This window comes from Haliotis cracherodii, unplaced genomic scaffold (assembly GCF_022045235.1).
Source record: "Haliotis cracherodii isolate W230 unplaced genomic scaffold, xgHalCrac1.p SCAF_15, whole genome shotgun sequence".
Taxonomy (NCBI): Eukaryota; Metazoa; Mollusca; class Gastropoda; order Lepetellida; family Haliotidae; genus Haliotis; species Haliotis cracherodii.
This window is the reverse complement of record NW_027266270.1, coordinates 21,444,562-21,458,983: the sequence shown is the minus strand read 5'-3', so window position 1 is coordinate 21,458,983 and position 14,422 is coordinate 21,444,562. Positions and strand designations below refer to the sequence as shown.

Sequence of the window (14,422 nt, the reverse complement as noted above, 5' to 3'; positions counted from 1 at the left end):
TCAAACTCAGTTGGATAACATAATCAGTGTCCTATATATGTGGGTCTATGCACAGAAATCCAAACATGGGTCAACCTACATGTATGTACCAAGCTGTAGGGATAATTTCGTTTTTCCCATTGTGAATTTCTCCTTCATTGTCCAGCAAAATACCATCAGCTCCAGCTTATGGTATCTACATTTCTCAGTTGCTAGGTACTTAAGAACACGTTCATTGTATTCAAATGTCATGTAAAGTCACATTTCGGTAACGTCTAAGTATTTCAATCAACGTTTCCTGGTTAAGTCATTCCAGAAAGTTTATGTTAGTTATTCAGAGGCATTTATAGGAAATAACTCGTTGCTGGTCAGTTTGAAACGGGATGATATCGCGTAATAGGACCTTTACAGGGAGTGTCAACACCTCCTTACTTATTGTAATAGATCAGGCTCAGTGACGTGGGTTGACAGCGTGGGGTGCTTCCCCGTCGACGTGGATCGACGCGGAAACGTCTTAGGACCTGCGTCAAGTCGGACTTACTAACTACATGATTAAATGGTATAGCTGACGCACTAACCTCACTCACCAAAGCAGTTGTATCTCATGTGTAAGTTAATATCAACTCATTATCACATACTTATTTTATCAACTCAATGTGGATGAAGGATTGCAGACATGTTGAACATCAGTCTTGATATAAGTTAAATAATGATTATTTTTCCACAGTATTTGAGATAATATAAACTACCACACTGCATATGTAGATATGTGCAACCATCCCATTACAATCACCACGATAATTAGGATAAATAGAGGTCATCACGCGAGTGTGTTTGGGGATGGTACATATTTTGTATTAGGAGTACTCATTGTATTTAGCAAGCCTCGGAAAGTGTTTTTTTATACAGCCGCGTAACCTTTTGACTAAACATTTTTATCGTCTTACCTTTCGCGGTAATCCATCGGTCTGTCTGCTGGAGTAACCGTCCTTTATAAAAGGAAAGCTACTGTAACCCTTGTCTAGGCGACGTCCCATCCATTATATGATAAAGAACACTGATTTATGTTTATTATATCTACATGTACTAAAACAAAAACAATCTTGACATGCACACTATAACGTCCCTTGATGCATAATTTACAGTCGTGATAGCACACTGATAAGTTATATATGATCAAGTTTCAAGTGTTTTCAAGACTAAATGTGAGATAACCATGCTTGGTGTACTGATTGTGCGACAGGAAAACGGTATGTTGCGGCTATTGCCTCCCGTGCAAGCAGACAGTGCAATGTGTATCTTAACGACGGTGAGGATAGTTCAGTGAGTCAGCGAATGTTAAGGATTTATTACTTATTCCTACTTTGAAAGCAGAGTGAGGTGTGAGTCTTCCCTACAACTACACTAGGCTACATAACACTAACTACCCTGTAACTTGACGAAACTGCGCGAATACAACCAGGGAAGTGCTCCATTACTGTACTTGACTCATTTGAGTGGGTAACGCGCACAATAGAAAATCAGGACTCTTTACAAAGTCTGATCTTCCGCCTAAAAGTAATAGCTCGGATTTGAGAAATGATCATATGTCGACAAAGTAATTAACTTTCCTAGATCTGAATTAAAGAATTACAATGTGAGTGTGTTCGTGAAATATTTCTTTATCACAAAATAGAGAATACATACGTCTCAGAAATTAAGTTTGTCTTTGAGCAAATGAATAATACGTGCAATAGTAGTAATGGGGAGGACCGCCGTACTAATCCGCCAGGGGCGTGCGTGTACTAGTGGTCATACTCTGTGACGGTTCCGCCATTAGAATGCGCTGCGAATCATTTAGTGCGAATTTCAAGTAGAGCCGTAGCCAAGTTTGTGTAAACATGGCCAGCCAGTACCTGCTATGGTCCGTGCCAAAACTTAAATGTGCGCTCTTTCAACGAAAAGCTTCGACACAGCTGGAAGGAAACTTGAACTGATCGAGAGGTATGTAACCCATTTTTGAGTTATCAAGTATGCTTATCAAGTATTAATAATCTGCGATATGCACCGCAATTTCTACTAGGCCCTTTTCTTGCCTGTCAAATAAGTGCCATCTCTGTCACTGTCAGGCCTACTGTGACTGACAAAATCAACTATCGATATATTTCAGTTGTTGCCTTCCATTAAACCATGACCTACTGTATAGTTACCCATAACCAAAGTACTAACTGTGGCTCCCGGTCTCAGATTATATAAATCCTCGATAAAAGGCGCAGTCTCCATTGCGTCGTCTGTTAACATTCACCGCACTCCTGAGACGTCACCTGTTTTCGAACACCCGTTTGCTTTTGTAGTTTAGCGGGGCTTTTTTATGAATATGATCAGCAGTGTTTTGACACGTAGTTCTCAACAAAATTCGGTACGACTTCCGCCCGTATCCGCCAACATTTTTTTCAAAAATAATTAAAAGTACTGAGCGTCAATGCATTTACTTTAGGATGGGGGTTTCGGGCGGAGGATTTTCCCATAATGCTTGCAAGTCGGCAGTAAAACACAGAGGGTTTATATAACTTTGAAACCTGTTATATTCACAAAATATAGACGTTTTTCAAATTATAGTGTTATATTTTACTCTTCCTTTTCGTCATGATATGGGCACCAAAATTCTGAATGACTTATGATAGGTGTACAGTGCAGTGCTTACTGACATTTCTGTGTCCATGAAATGATTATTGAAACTTGGCTACTCTATGTCACATTAACAATTACCATATATTTATCCAGGTATTTTATAAAACAGGAAATGTGTAATAATTTGTCTTCTGGCTATATAGGCATGATATTATCAAACAACAGTTTAATCATACATGTTTCATTGCTTATTCATGATGCATGTCATTTATGAGATATATTAGTCATAGTGATAATGCTATGAATTATTTTCCTATAATATTATGCCCCTATGGAAATCTGAAATAGTAGTTGCACAAGTTAAAATCTATTTAATTTTCATTTCAGACTTGAATCTTATGACAGAAATGATGATTTTGTTGGGCCATCTGTCTCCATCCCACGTCCAGAAGATACATCATGGCCAGTGTCAGGATTTCAACAGCTGATGCCTTCCCATCGTCAACTGCTGCCTCCCATTTCCAAAGAAACCATTGAGGGTTACTTCATCTACCGTATGACAGGAGACAACCAAGCTGCACATGATATCAAGGCCATAGAGAAAGGTGATTGATGTTTGAGGGGGAAAGGGTGCTGGCATGCAGTGGTCACATACGTGCATCTACTGATGTATACTTAAGTGGCATCGTCAATGCATCTATGAAAAACAAGGTAAAATATTTACACACCATAAAATGAAAATGAAAAATAAAACCTTTTTAAATTATAATGAAATTTGTACTCAAAGATGAAGCTAATCCGAAACACATTCTTGTCATAAAACTGATTGAAAGTGAATTTATTAAAGGGAAATTAAATTGCACATACATCACATTATATGCATGACTTCTATGCTTGGGTTAATGTGGGTAGCCTAGTGGTCCAAGTGTTTACTCATCTTGCTGAAGGCCAGGTTCAATTCCCTAAAAGGGTTCAATGTGTGAAGCCTATTTCTGGTGTCTCTAGCTGTGAAAGAGCTGGAATATTGCTAAAAGTGGTGCATAACCATACATACTCACTCACTCTATCCTAGGTCACATACAACTACAAGCTGAAGGTAGAGAAGACCGGGGAGCCAGTCAACTCCCACTGCGAGTGTCCTGCAGGGAAAGGACCACATTCAACCTGTAAGCACATCGCTGCGGTGCTGTTGATGTTGGAGCATTTCATCTCAACTGGCAGTGTGCAAATTGGAAAGAGCTGTACCGAAAACTTGCAGTTGTTCCACAAGCCCAAAAATCGTACAAAGGTAGGTACAGCCTAGGAAATATCATACCCAGGCCTCAACTACAATGTTATGACGAGGAAGAGAATGTATGAATGTCAACTTCTATATTATGAGGTTAAGGGTGTTTCCTCATTATATAGAAGTTGACATCCATATATTCTCTTCCTTATGTGCATCACTTCTAAATGCCTTAGACACGTTATGATGGTTTATGATTTTGTATATAAAAGAGAAACTGTATATCACTAAATATTATGTGTTGGATATTGGAGTGGAAAAAGTTTTTAAATATTTGTATAAGTGTTGTTTTGAACAGGATTATTACGGCAATGTAGTATCAAAATATTGTATTCAGGATCACCCGTAACAGCTGCAGAACTGCCGTCAAAAAGAAAATGGTCACAGCATATGCTGGACGATCCAAGGCCACAAAAATACAAACACATGAGTGGCTACAATGATCATGTGCGCAACATGATGACAAACTACTGCTCAAAGTCATCTCATAATATCGCCCTAAGATATCTTCACCCAAAGACTGATGTCTAGACAGCTGCTGAGGACCATCACTACCTTAAACAGCCACAGAGTACATGGTTGACATGGCACTGAAGGTACACAACACTGGAAATTCTGTTGTATAATACATGTAAAAAATCTTTAAAACCTAAAGTTTTTCAGATTTGATCTTTGTAATACACAGTTAAAATCATAGCTTGTGAGGAAACAGCAACATCTGAATGTGTGGGGTTGTGAGTAATTTGTAAAATGCAATTAACTAAGTTTGAAAATGCCTAATCATGATCAAGCAGATTAGTTCCCTTGTAAAAGAAATATAGACTTGTATATTAGGCATTTTTCAGATTACTGTCATGTAAAACAAACTATGTGAAAAAATAATGTTTGGGACATATCTTTTATGTCTTGACTTTTGTTTTTCTTTACAGGTAACTGAGGAATCTGCGAAAGATATTGAGGCAGCAACGCAAGACCAGTCCCGGAGCCCGGTGTGGCACACAGAAAGAAAGTGGCGCCTCACAGCCTCAAGGTTTGGTGAAGTGACCAAAATGACCAACCGAAGAAATAAGGAGAAGTTATGTAAATCAATTGTGTCCACAAAAATGTTATCATGTAAGCCTGTAATTCATGGAAAGCAGTATGAAAAAAGAGCACTTTCAAAATTTGAATCCATGTACAATATCAAAACAAAGAAGGCAGGTCTATTTGTTTCCTGTTCCGAACCCTATCTCGGTGCTACGCAAGATGCCATTATTGATGCTGATATTTTGGTTGAGGTGAAATGTCCATATGCTGGAAGAAATGATCACATTAAACCTTGTAAACATTTTCCATATCTTCATTACAATGTTAACAATCAGATTTGTTTAAATCCCAGTAGCCACTACTACTGTCAGGTACAGGGACAGATGTACTTAGCAAAGCGTCAATTTTGCTATTTTGTTGTTTACACATTCTGTGACATGATTGTAGAAAAGGTCAGTGTTGATAAAGATTTCTGTCAGTACTCATTAATTCCAAAACTTGAACTGTTCTATACCAAACATCTAAGACCATACATTGCTTCTACATTGTAAATCATGTTTTTTTCCCTTGGATACATCATTAAGGCATTTATGAGTCCGAGCTTGTGTATGTACCAGTGGTAATAACCGTATGTTTGATTCCCATTGGGAGTTGTGTTTGTGTAATAAGCACAATCAGGTTGTCTTATTCCTGAAATTAACTCAAAATCTAAAAATGTCATACAGTTATATCCAGATCTAATAGGAATATTCCTTGGACTTTTTGTTGATGATGGTCTTTTCTCTTATTCGGTAATTGGTCTCTAGCATCAAATCAACATTTTGGAAAGTTATTGTGACAAATGGTGACTGTTTGTCAGTCTTTATAACTAAAGTATCATTTTATGCTTGGGTGTAGTAAACTCTGTATCACTTAAGAAAAAAAATATCCAAATAAGTTCACATATTTTCCAAATATCAATTTGTTTCACATGCTCATGTCAACATCAAATGTTATATTAATACAAATTATTATATTGTGCATACATCATGCATATTCTGTGCCTTGATCTATATTTGCAATGAATAAGCAATTTCAATTGTAAATCATACACATGTCCAAAATGATTTAGCTACCATTGAGACAGTTTAGTGTGAAGTTGAAGATTCATGAAGATTCCATTTGAAGAATATACACAGTACTCAACTAATGTTCCATATATACACATGTTTATTCAGACACTCAAGAGAAAGATTTTGGGTTTCCTCCAGATTTCACTGAACAGGTTTACAACCTGTTACCACGATGTACATACACATTGTAAGAGCATCAGTGGAGCGGTACATTGAGCTCAGGTGTAACTACAGTACACAGAGTTAGAAATAATAATCTGCTGTGGTTTGAGACGATTACAGGTAATTGGCAAAGTTAAAATATTGTGGTTTTGGTTTGCCAATCAATTGTTTGACTATATATGGTAATACCACCAAACAAAATGACAGCATGTCACCTTTATCTTTCATTTCAAAGCTTACCATATGCATAAGTAACTAATGAAAAGAAGCAATTTCTTTGACACATGAGAGATTCACATTTTGATATGACATGCGTGTGTCACAAGTTACACTCCATACACTTTTTGGGTCGTGAGGAGATTTTCACACTCAGTTGAAAGCCAGAAGCCAGTACAAATGTAAGGTTAGCCTTGTATGAATATGTTTTCAGTGGGATAAGCCTCAAATAACTGAAATATTGTGAGCCCATTGCTGTTAAAAACTGTCTCTTTGACTAAAAATGACATATGTTTGATTGAAATGTTTCAACCTTTGAAAAATGTTGGTGCAAATAATGAAGTAATTTTCAGACAATGTAGGACTATATATATCACACAAGTGATTGTCAATAGTATTCATTATGTACATCATATTAGGTATTGTTAGACTTTACCTTACAAATTGAATTTTCAACACCACCAGTCACATTTTAAAGCTTTAATGAATTCAGTTCAGCTCCATAAATGTGAAAATGTAGGTAACTTTAATACTTTATATACATATTGTCATTTAGTTGGTTTGATTGTTTGTTGTTTTACGCCGCAATGTTCCAGCTAAATGACAGCGGTCTGTAAACCATCGAGTCTGGATCAGACAATCCAGTGATTGACATCATGAGCATCAATCCACGCAATTGGGATAGATGACATGCATCAACCAAGTGAGCGAGCCTGAGCACCCGATCCCGTTAGTTGCCTTTTACGGCAAGCATGGGTTGCTGAAGACCGATTCTACCCCGGAATCTTCCCGGGTCTACTGTCATTTAGATTTTGTTGAAGATGAGTATCATATTAGGTTTATATGCTTACTCTGTAATTAAAATTACCTTTTCATAGCTTTAACAACACGCATTCAATGGTCAATAAGCTAAATACAAGAACTGTACATATCCTTAAATCTGTTGCTCTGTATATGAAACATGTTTTCAAATTACGAGCTCTCACATGACCACTTATTATTACGAAAAACTGTACTATAGGCCATGTGACCATACCGATTATATTACTACTGTATAAGGCAGTGGGGTGGCCTTATGTCTAAAGTGTATACTCGTCACGCCGAAGACCCGGGTTCAATTCCCGACTTGGGTAACATGGGTGAAGCTCATTTCTGGTGTCCTCCGCCATGATATTGCTGGAATATTGCTAAAAGTGGTGTTTAACAATTCTCAATAACTCACACTACTGAATAAAATTCTACTACTACTACTACTACAAATTTCAGTCACAGATATCACAAAGAAGAGATGTTTCAAGCAAATTCATTTACAATGGAATTTCTGAAATTTGAAATAGCAAAACAAACATAAACATTCCGCGATCCAAGTACTACTTTACTTGGTGGGAGATGTTTTTTTCAGAATTTTGAAAGTTTTACTCAGACCAATTATACGTTCAACATGGATTCTTTTAGAAGCAATTCTTCTATCCTTAACAACATCTTCTGGTTCTAACTGTGACTTGCCTTTTAACATAGTTGGGGTGTTTACTTGAACATCTTGGGCTGCAAATAAGTCTTGAACCATAATGCCCTTGTCAGCCATAATGCTATCTTGTTTTTCAAACATACCATGTGATGGGTTAAGTAAAGGAGACTGTTCTATGATCTGTCTGTCACTCGCAGACCCCCCAAAAGATTCACTAATAAATGAGACTGCCCCCCCTGGGTGTGCAACCGATCATGGTTTTCAATGTGTTTTGATGTTTACAGCTGGACCATGTCATGCTCTGAGCATCAACATGAGATGGCTTCTTTATTGGTATCTCTGTTGCATCCAAAATGACTCTAGTATTTTTAAACTTCTTACCGAAATCTGTTGGCATGTGATCATCAACAGTTGCTCTTGATGGCCATATCTGTAGTTTCTTCAGTTGGAGATATAAGAAATTGATCCATGTTATTACAATTTGGGAAACAGTGGATGATGGTATGCCAAACAAGAAACTTAATTCAATGTCATCCTTGGCCTGTCTTAATTTCATTAGAGTTAAGAACAGTTGGTCTTTTGGGTGCAAGAGTTCACATTGATAGTTCAGTTCATAAACTGCTGGACCAAGCGAGTGAAAGAAAAACATGAAATGGTCATAATCTTGGAAACCAGCAAAGTACAAAACAGCTTTGGGATTTTTTATGTAGGTTTCTATGGAACAACTTCCTAACAAACTGCACTGAGTAGACTGAGAGTCACTTTTACATGTTTCAAGAGGCTCATTCAAGCTACTTGGGCTTGTGATAGCACAATCCTCTCCAATACCGATTTCCACCTCCGACGACACATTCAATATAGCTATGTTGGCTTCTTCTTCACGGAGTTGATGTGCCCTCTTTGGTCGAGTTGGTAGTGCTGATGTACTGGTGCATGATGTATGTGGGAAGATGGAGGGAACCGCAGCTGCCCGGAGACGACTTCGTTCACCTTATGTTAAATACATTTAACGTAAGTTACAGAAAAATGAAAGGTTTCAATTTATTGAAAAGAAAACAAATGCATATTGAGGTGATTTTCCTCTTAAGAATTAAGAAAATAAGCAGGTCTTATTAATTATATGAAAATGCAGGTGAAAATTTAACAACAATGAAGTAATGTTACATGTCGAACGACCTCAAATTCCTCTAGTGATTTACTTATAGAGTTTACCAATAATAGAAAATTGTACAAAACTGAGTTTCCCAGGCCTTATTGAGTAATTCTTCTGTCGGAAGCTTCAGGCTTGTCATCGTTTGTATGGCTCCTTAAAAACAGGAATTTAACACAAAGCAACAAGAACAAACATTTAACAAGGAATCAACCAAAATAATATTATCTAAATTCACTTGCAAACATGGCATAAATCAACAATACACAAGTTGAAGACACATTCATGGTTGTTTTTGTATGATATTCATTATCAAAATGTGTGTGTACGCTATACAGAGCTACAGATAAGCTGCACATTTGTGTAAAATACTCCCCAAAAATATTAAAAACCCAATTACACACTGATTATCTTGTGTACAAAAACGCATGCATTTATGGAAAAACTCAAATGTATGAAAACAGCATGCGTTAATACCCAATGAAGCTTTTTCAGCAATCGTAAAACAGGGCTAATTTCCGAAACACAATTATGAGCTAATTTACTATCTGAGTCAAGACTATATATTAAGTACAGTTATATATATCTCATGATAAATGTTCACTAATTTTGGGAAAATCCGAATAGAGTCATGAATGGATGATTGAAATGATATTGGTTACCCTATGAAAAATGTTATACTTATAACCCATTTAAAATAGAAACCCTAGAATAAAAACTCATTTGCACAAAATAAGCTATCTGGAGCTCTGATTATAGAAATATCTTTACATTGCTTTATGCAAGCAGAAACTTAATCATATTTACTTAGGAAAATGGGTCTGTGAATGAACAGCTGCTGAACAGTAGCATGAGGATATTGGCTATTCAATATTAATAAATCACATTTTGACATGTATATTTTTGTCTATGAATAAATTTACTTCGTTGTTATAGTTAATAAAAGAGAGATTGTTTACATAATAACATACATAAATAAATATACAATCAAATGTTTAGGCCTATTCATTAATGTTTGGGTCTGTGAATGAACAGCTGATAAACAGGGCCCAGTTACCAGTATCATGAGGATATTGGCTATTCGATATTTGTTATAGGCTAATATGTTCTGCTTTTGCGCTTTTCTTTGCCAATATACAAAAAAAACAGTAAGAAAACCATGCACAAATAATTATTTATCATTCTCAACAGACAAAATAATACTTTTTTTACGAACCTAATCGTGTATCCACGAAATCATCATCAGTGAAGTGAGCCCTACAGACTACGTCGCCTGTCCTTGGCTTCCACAGATTCTTTGCTGGAACATCAAATCTTCTTACCGCCACGTGCCACTTTTGTTGCAGGTCGGGGTCTGAAGGGTATTTATGTCCTCCAATCTTATTTTTAGAACCCGGAACAGAGCAGTATCTTGGCATAGCTGATAACGGTCGAGTGAATCTTCCATACGAGCCACTTTGAAAGCTGACTTCCGGTTGTGACATATAACCACTAGTACATTTGCGCCACCTAGCGAGCAAATTGGGGCGGTGTCTCCCATTGAAATAGAGATGGTCACAAATATGGATTACTCACGCATGGTACTATTTCCACGCATCAATTACATCATGTGTGTTTATGACAGCCCGAGGGCGAACTAAAACGAATATATAGACTGCTCGGTCGCTCTTATTATCAAAATATGTCAGGGACAGTTAGTAAGACAAGTGGTGGGCTCGTTGTGCTGGGTTCAAATCCCAAAAGTGTTACAATGCACGAATGCCATTTCTGGTGTCTCCCTATTTTGAACAATGCAAAATGTGGCGTGAAATTATATTCACTCACTCACTCAAAATGTCTCAAATCACTTCCGCATCCGTCTGTATCACATCCGCATCCGTCTGTAAAGTGCTTTTTTAGTTTTCTAATTGTTTGTTTCAGTATCACTCTTTTTCTTCTTTTTTCGGCTATCCGGGCATATCTGTCCATGTGTCTGTTTACCAAGTTGCTCCTTGTCTACCCATTTCAAATATTCTTTAACTTTGCAATGCAAGGTTTTGATACTTATGGTGATCGATTTCCATGACTGATAGCAAGTAATGCTAAATAAACGTCAATTCAGATAAATAATTTGTTTATGCTACGATTCAGAACTGACCCTTTGATCAATGTATGTTGGTAATCCATAAAAATCCATACAATAATCAATTATGCATAGGTACACGATACACAAAAAGTGCATATGCCTTTTATTAAACAACCATAATTTTACATGCGATAACTCTACACGTCATTCAGTCACACCATAAGGGTTTAAACATGGACGCTTCCGACATCGGAGAAAAAAGATAACTGTTGCCTGATGCTAGTTTGACGTACGTGTTTTGTACAAAATCTACAATCATCAAACGAATTATTGAATGGCTACAAATTTTACAGCGCCTGATAAACTAGAGAAACGTTGACACATTAACAATCACGCTAACGCCATGGTCATGACCACACACCGTTTATGTGTAGAAACATGTGTTAGACATTTCAGAAATTCGAATAATTTGAATCAGGGAATGTACATATATGTGTATTCCGTCTTATGGCAACCACATTTTATAATGGAGATCGACGCTTAACACAGAATTACTATGAGTTAATATTCATTTACTACATACTTAGTTTTTCAAATGATACCGACCTTCCTCATATTGAGAAGATAAAAATGAAGGTTTTTGAACAAATGACGGGATGTATTACTAAAACTATCAATTAGCTAAGATTGAAACAACAAGTGCAACCAGGAATTTTGTATCGAGGGTAGATATTAATGGAACGTCGATTTGCTAAAATGTTATGGCGGGTTTTGGCCACGCAAGAAATCATATCAACATTTGATAAAATCTGTGTAAACCTTTCACTATAAGAGTAATTATTAAAATTCGTAACTTACGGTGATTCAGAAGATCAGCCCTCGCGTCGTCGTATAAAGATAAGTAAAACATGGATCTCGTCTTCCAGCTGGTATGTTCAAATCTAGCAAAATCTCTTCTGGTGGTATGTTAGTGTAACGTCCAGTCTCTATCTTAAATGGGGCCACTCCGCAGCTGGATTTAGCTGGGGAGCTCCTGTGAGCAACACTGAGAGGATATTCCACGTATTTTACTGTGCTATTGACTTTCTTTAACAACCTGTAGCTTCTTAGTTAGTTTCTTTCACGGTTTCCTTTCTCCAACAATCATTTGTCCCTCCATTTAGACTTATATTCCAACATAAGGAGTTCTTGCATCGTTGCAACAAATAACTTTGTTTCAGTTTGGGTATTTATGCTTGTCAAATGTCCCAGGTCGATTCTCTCTAGACATGACGTCACTCTAACATTCCAGCTCCTCTTGCAGCTGCTTGATCACACACATATCCTCTTGGTTATTCTTCTGTTTGGAATGTTGATAAATCTGGCCAAGTGTCTTGAGACTCTTGTCCATGATCTGATATATGGTGCGATCCAACTTACTTCTCCATTTATTGCAATGTTTGGTGCATATTTTCCAAGTCCTCGGAAAAATCAAATAGCCCGATGGTGGAAAGCATTGACAACAGAATACTCTGTCGTTCCTCATATTGCCGGTATAGTTTAAAACCGACCATACCACAGTGTCGTATAGTTTGGTATAAACGTTAAAAGGCATACCATCAATTGCTTTAAATGTGTTTGCTTATTTCGCCGCACAATAAGCAATTGCGTTATAGTCTAGGTGTTCGGTTAAAAGCACACCGAGATAATGATACGAATGTTCATCGCCTAAAACGGTATCACAACTCTAGAATACTGTTGCTGTCCTTGGAATGCTAGGACCTCTAAAGTGGACAATCTAGGATTTTTCTGATTGTGTATACATCTTATTATCTTCACACCATGTGTTCAGGGCTGATAAGAGAGTTTGCAAGTCTGCTACATGTTCTCCCAATAGAGCAATATCATCTGCATGAGCTAAAGCAGCAATATTTTCCTCTCCGATTTCAATTCCCTTCCCAAGCCCTATCCGTAGTCGGAATTATACAATAGACTCTGCTATAGCAGATTTCATATAAACATGGTAAGGATTACTTACTCTTATTACTCATTGTGTGCTTATTATAAAACTTCTGACAGCATAAATGTTTAGTGTGCTTCAAACATGTTGGATACTATATGTTTGCGCCCCCCTTCAACCTCCGTACAGATCCGCATATGCATATCAATTAAACATGTGTATGCCAGGAACTCCATCGCAGTATCAACTCGTTTATAAGTGAAATAAAGTCAAAATCGTCTTTAGCATTTAGTATGTGAATTATGTACTGGACATTCCCTATATGGATTACATCCGAAATGATGGCAAATGTCGCCACCTCAGAGCGAAGATTATTTAAACATATGCTGGTCTGTCTTTCAGTCAGTAAGATTTTATAACGCTTTGTAAACTAAGTGGTTTGTGAAACGACCTTAAACGTTCTGTTTGTGGTGTCCTGCGTGGTCGATATCGCGGCGCTAATGGTTTTCTCTCCACCTGTATGACAAGAGCAATATTCTTGCAGCTCCAGCCCTTGAAGTCTTCATCTCACTACGTTAAAGGTAAAATCGAGCATGCTCTTTCTTTCAAGATTTCAAGCAGCGACATACGAATCTTTCTCAGAAGTTGTTTGATCAAGGTTACAACATTCAATCCCTCAAAAAACACTCTATGGTAGAAATGTGGATGACATTTCCAAATTTGACGCATCAGGGACAAAACTTATGTCAGATGCCATTACCTATTTTCACTTTACAATATGTTCACGTATTTTTTTATTTGCCTTTGCATGTGTTTGTGACGGGAACTACCGGTGTGGCAGGATACACGTACGTTCACGTTTTCGGAATTGTACAATCAGCTCTTGGTAGATATTTCTGATGAATATTGAAAGGGTTTTGTCACCAACCACCCTATGCATGACGTGTCGATTAAAAAAAAAGATTCAGTCATCATGCCCCGGTGACGTTGTTCGTTTATTATTAACATTATGCCAGGGTATAGTTGGAATGTTACTGACTTTTACGTGAAATAATAATGACCCACTCAGGTACGCATTTGAGTGTTCACGACTGAACGTTTCTCCTATTAAGGTAACGCTTTACACGTATATCGTGAAGACTTAACATAGATATAGACACATGTGTGGTGTTACTTGAGTGAGATTTTAGCATGGCACCTTTTAAAAGAATTGTCAGTTTTGTCAACAGTATCCTTATTCTTCATTGAATTAAACACGTGTTTTGTATCTTGTAAATGGAAGATGCATTCCTGGGCAATCTGTAGCAGCTAGAGCTGCTCGCCAGTAGCACAGACTGACGATTGCGCGGTTCTCATGACCACTCAGTTTTATTAGTTGCACATACATTCATACAGCAGGGTGAAGATAGT

The 14,422-nt window shown here is 37.3% G+C and overlaps 2 pseudogenes; one reads left to right on the top strand and one right to left on the bottom strand.

Annotated features, from left to right (window-relative positions):
- The first annotated feature begins 1,859 nt into the window (after nt 1-1,859).
- Nucleotides 1,860-5,451, top strand: LOC139461935 (uncharacterized; annotated as a pseudogene).
- A 2,232-nt stretch (nt 5,452-7,683) lies between these two features.
- On the bottom strand, nt 7,684-10,426 carry LOC139461934 (uncharacterized; annotated as a pseudogene).
- Between the last annotated feature and the right edge of the window lie 3,996 nt (nt 10,427-14,422).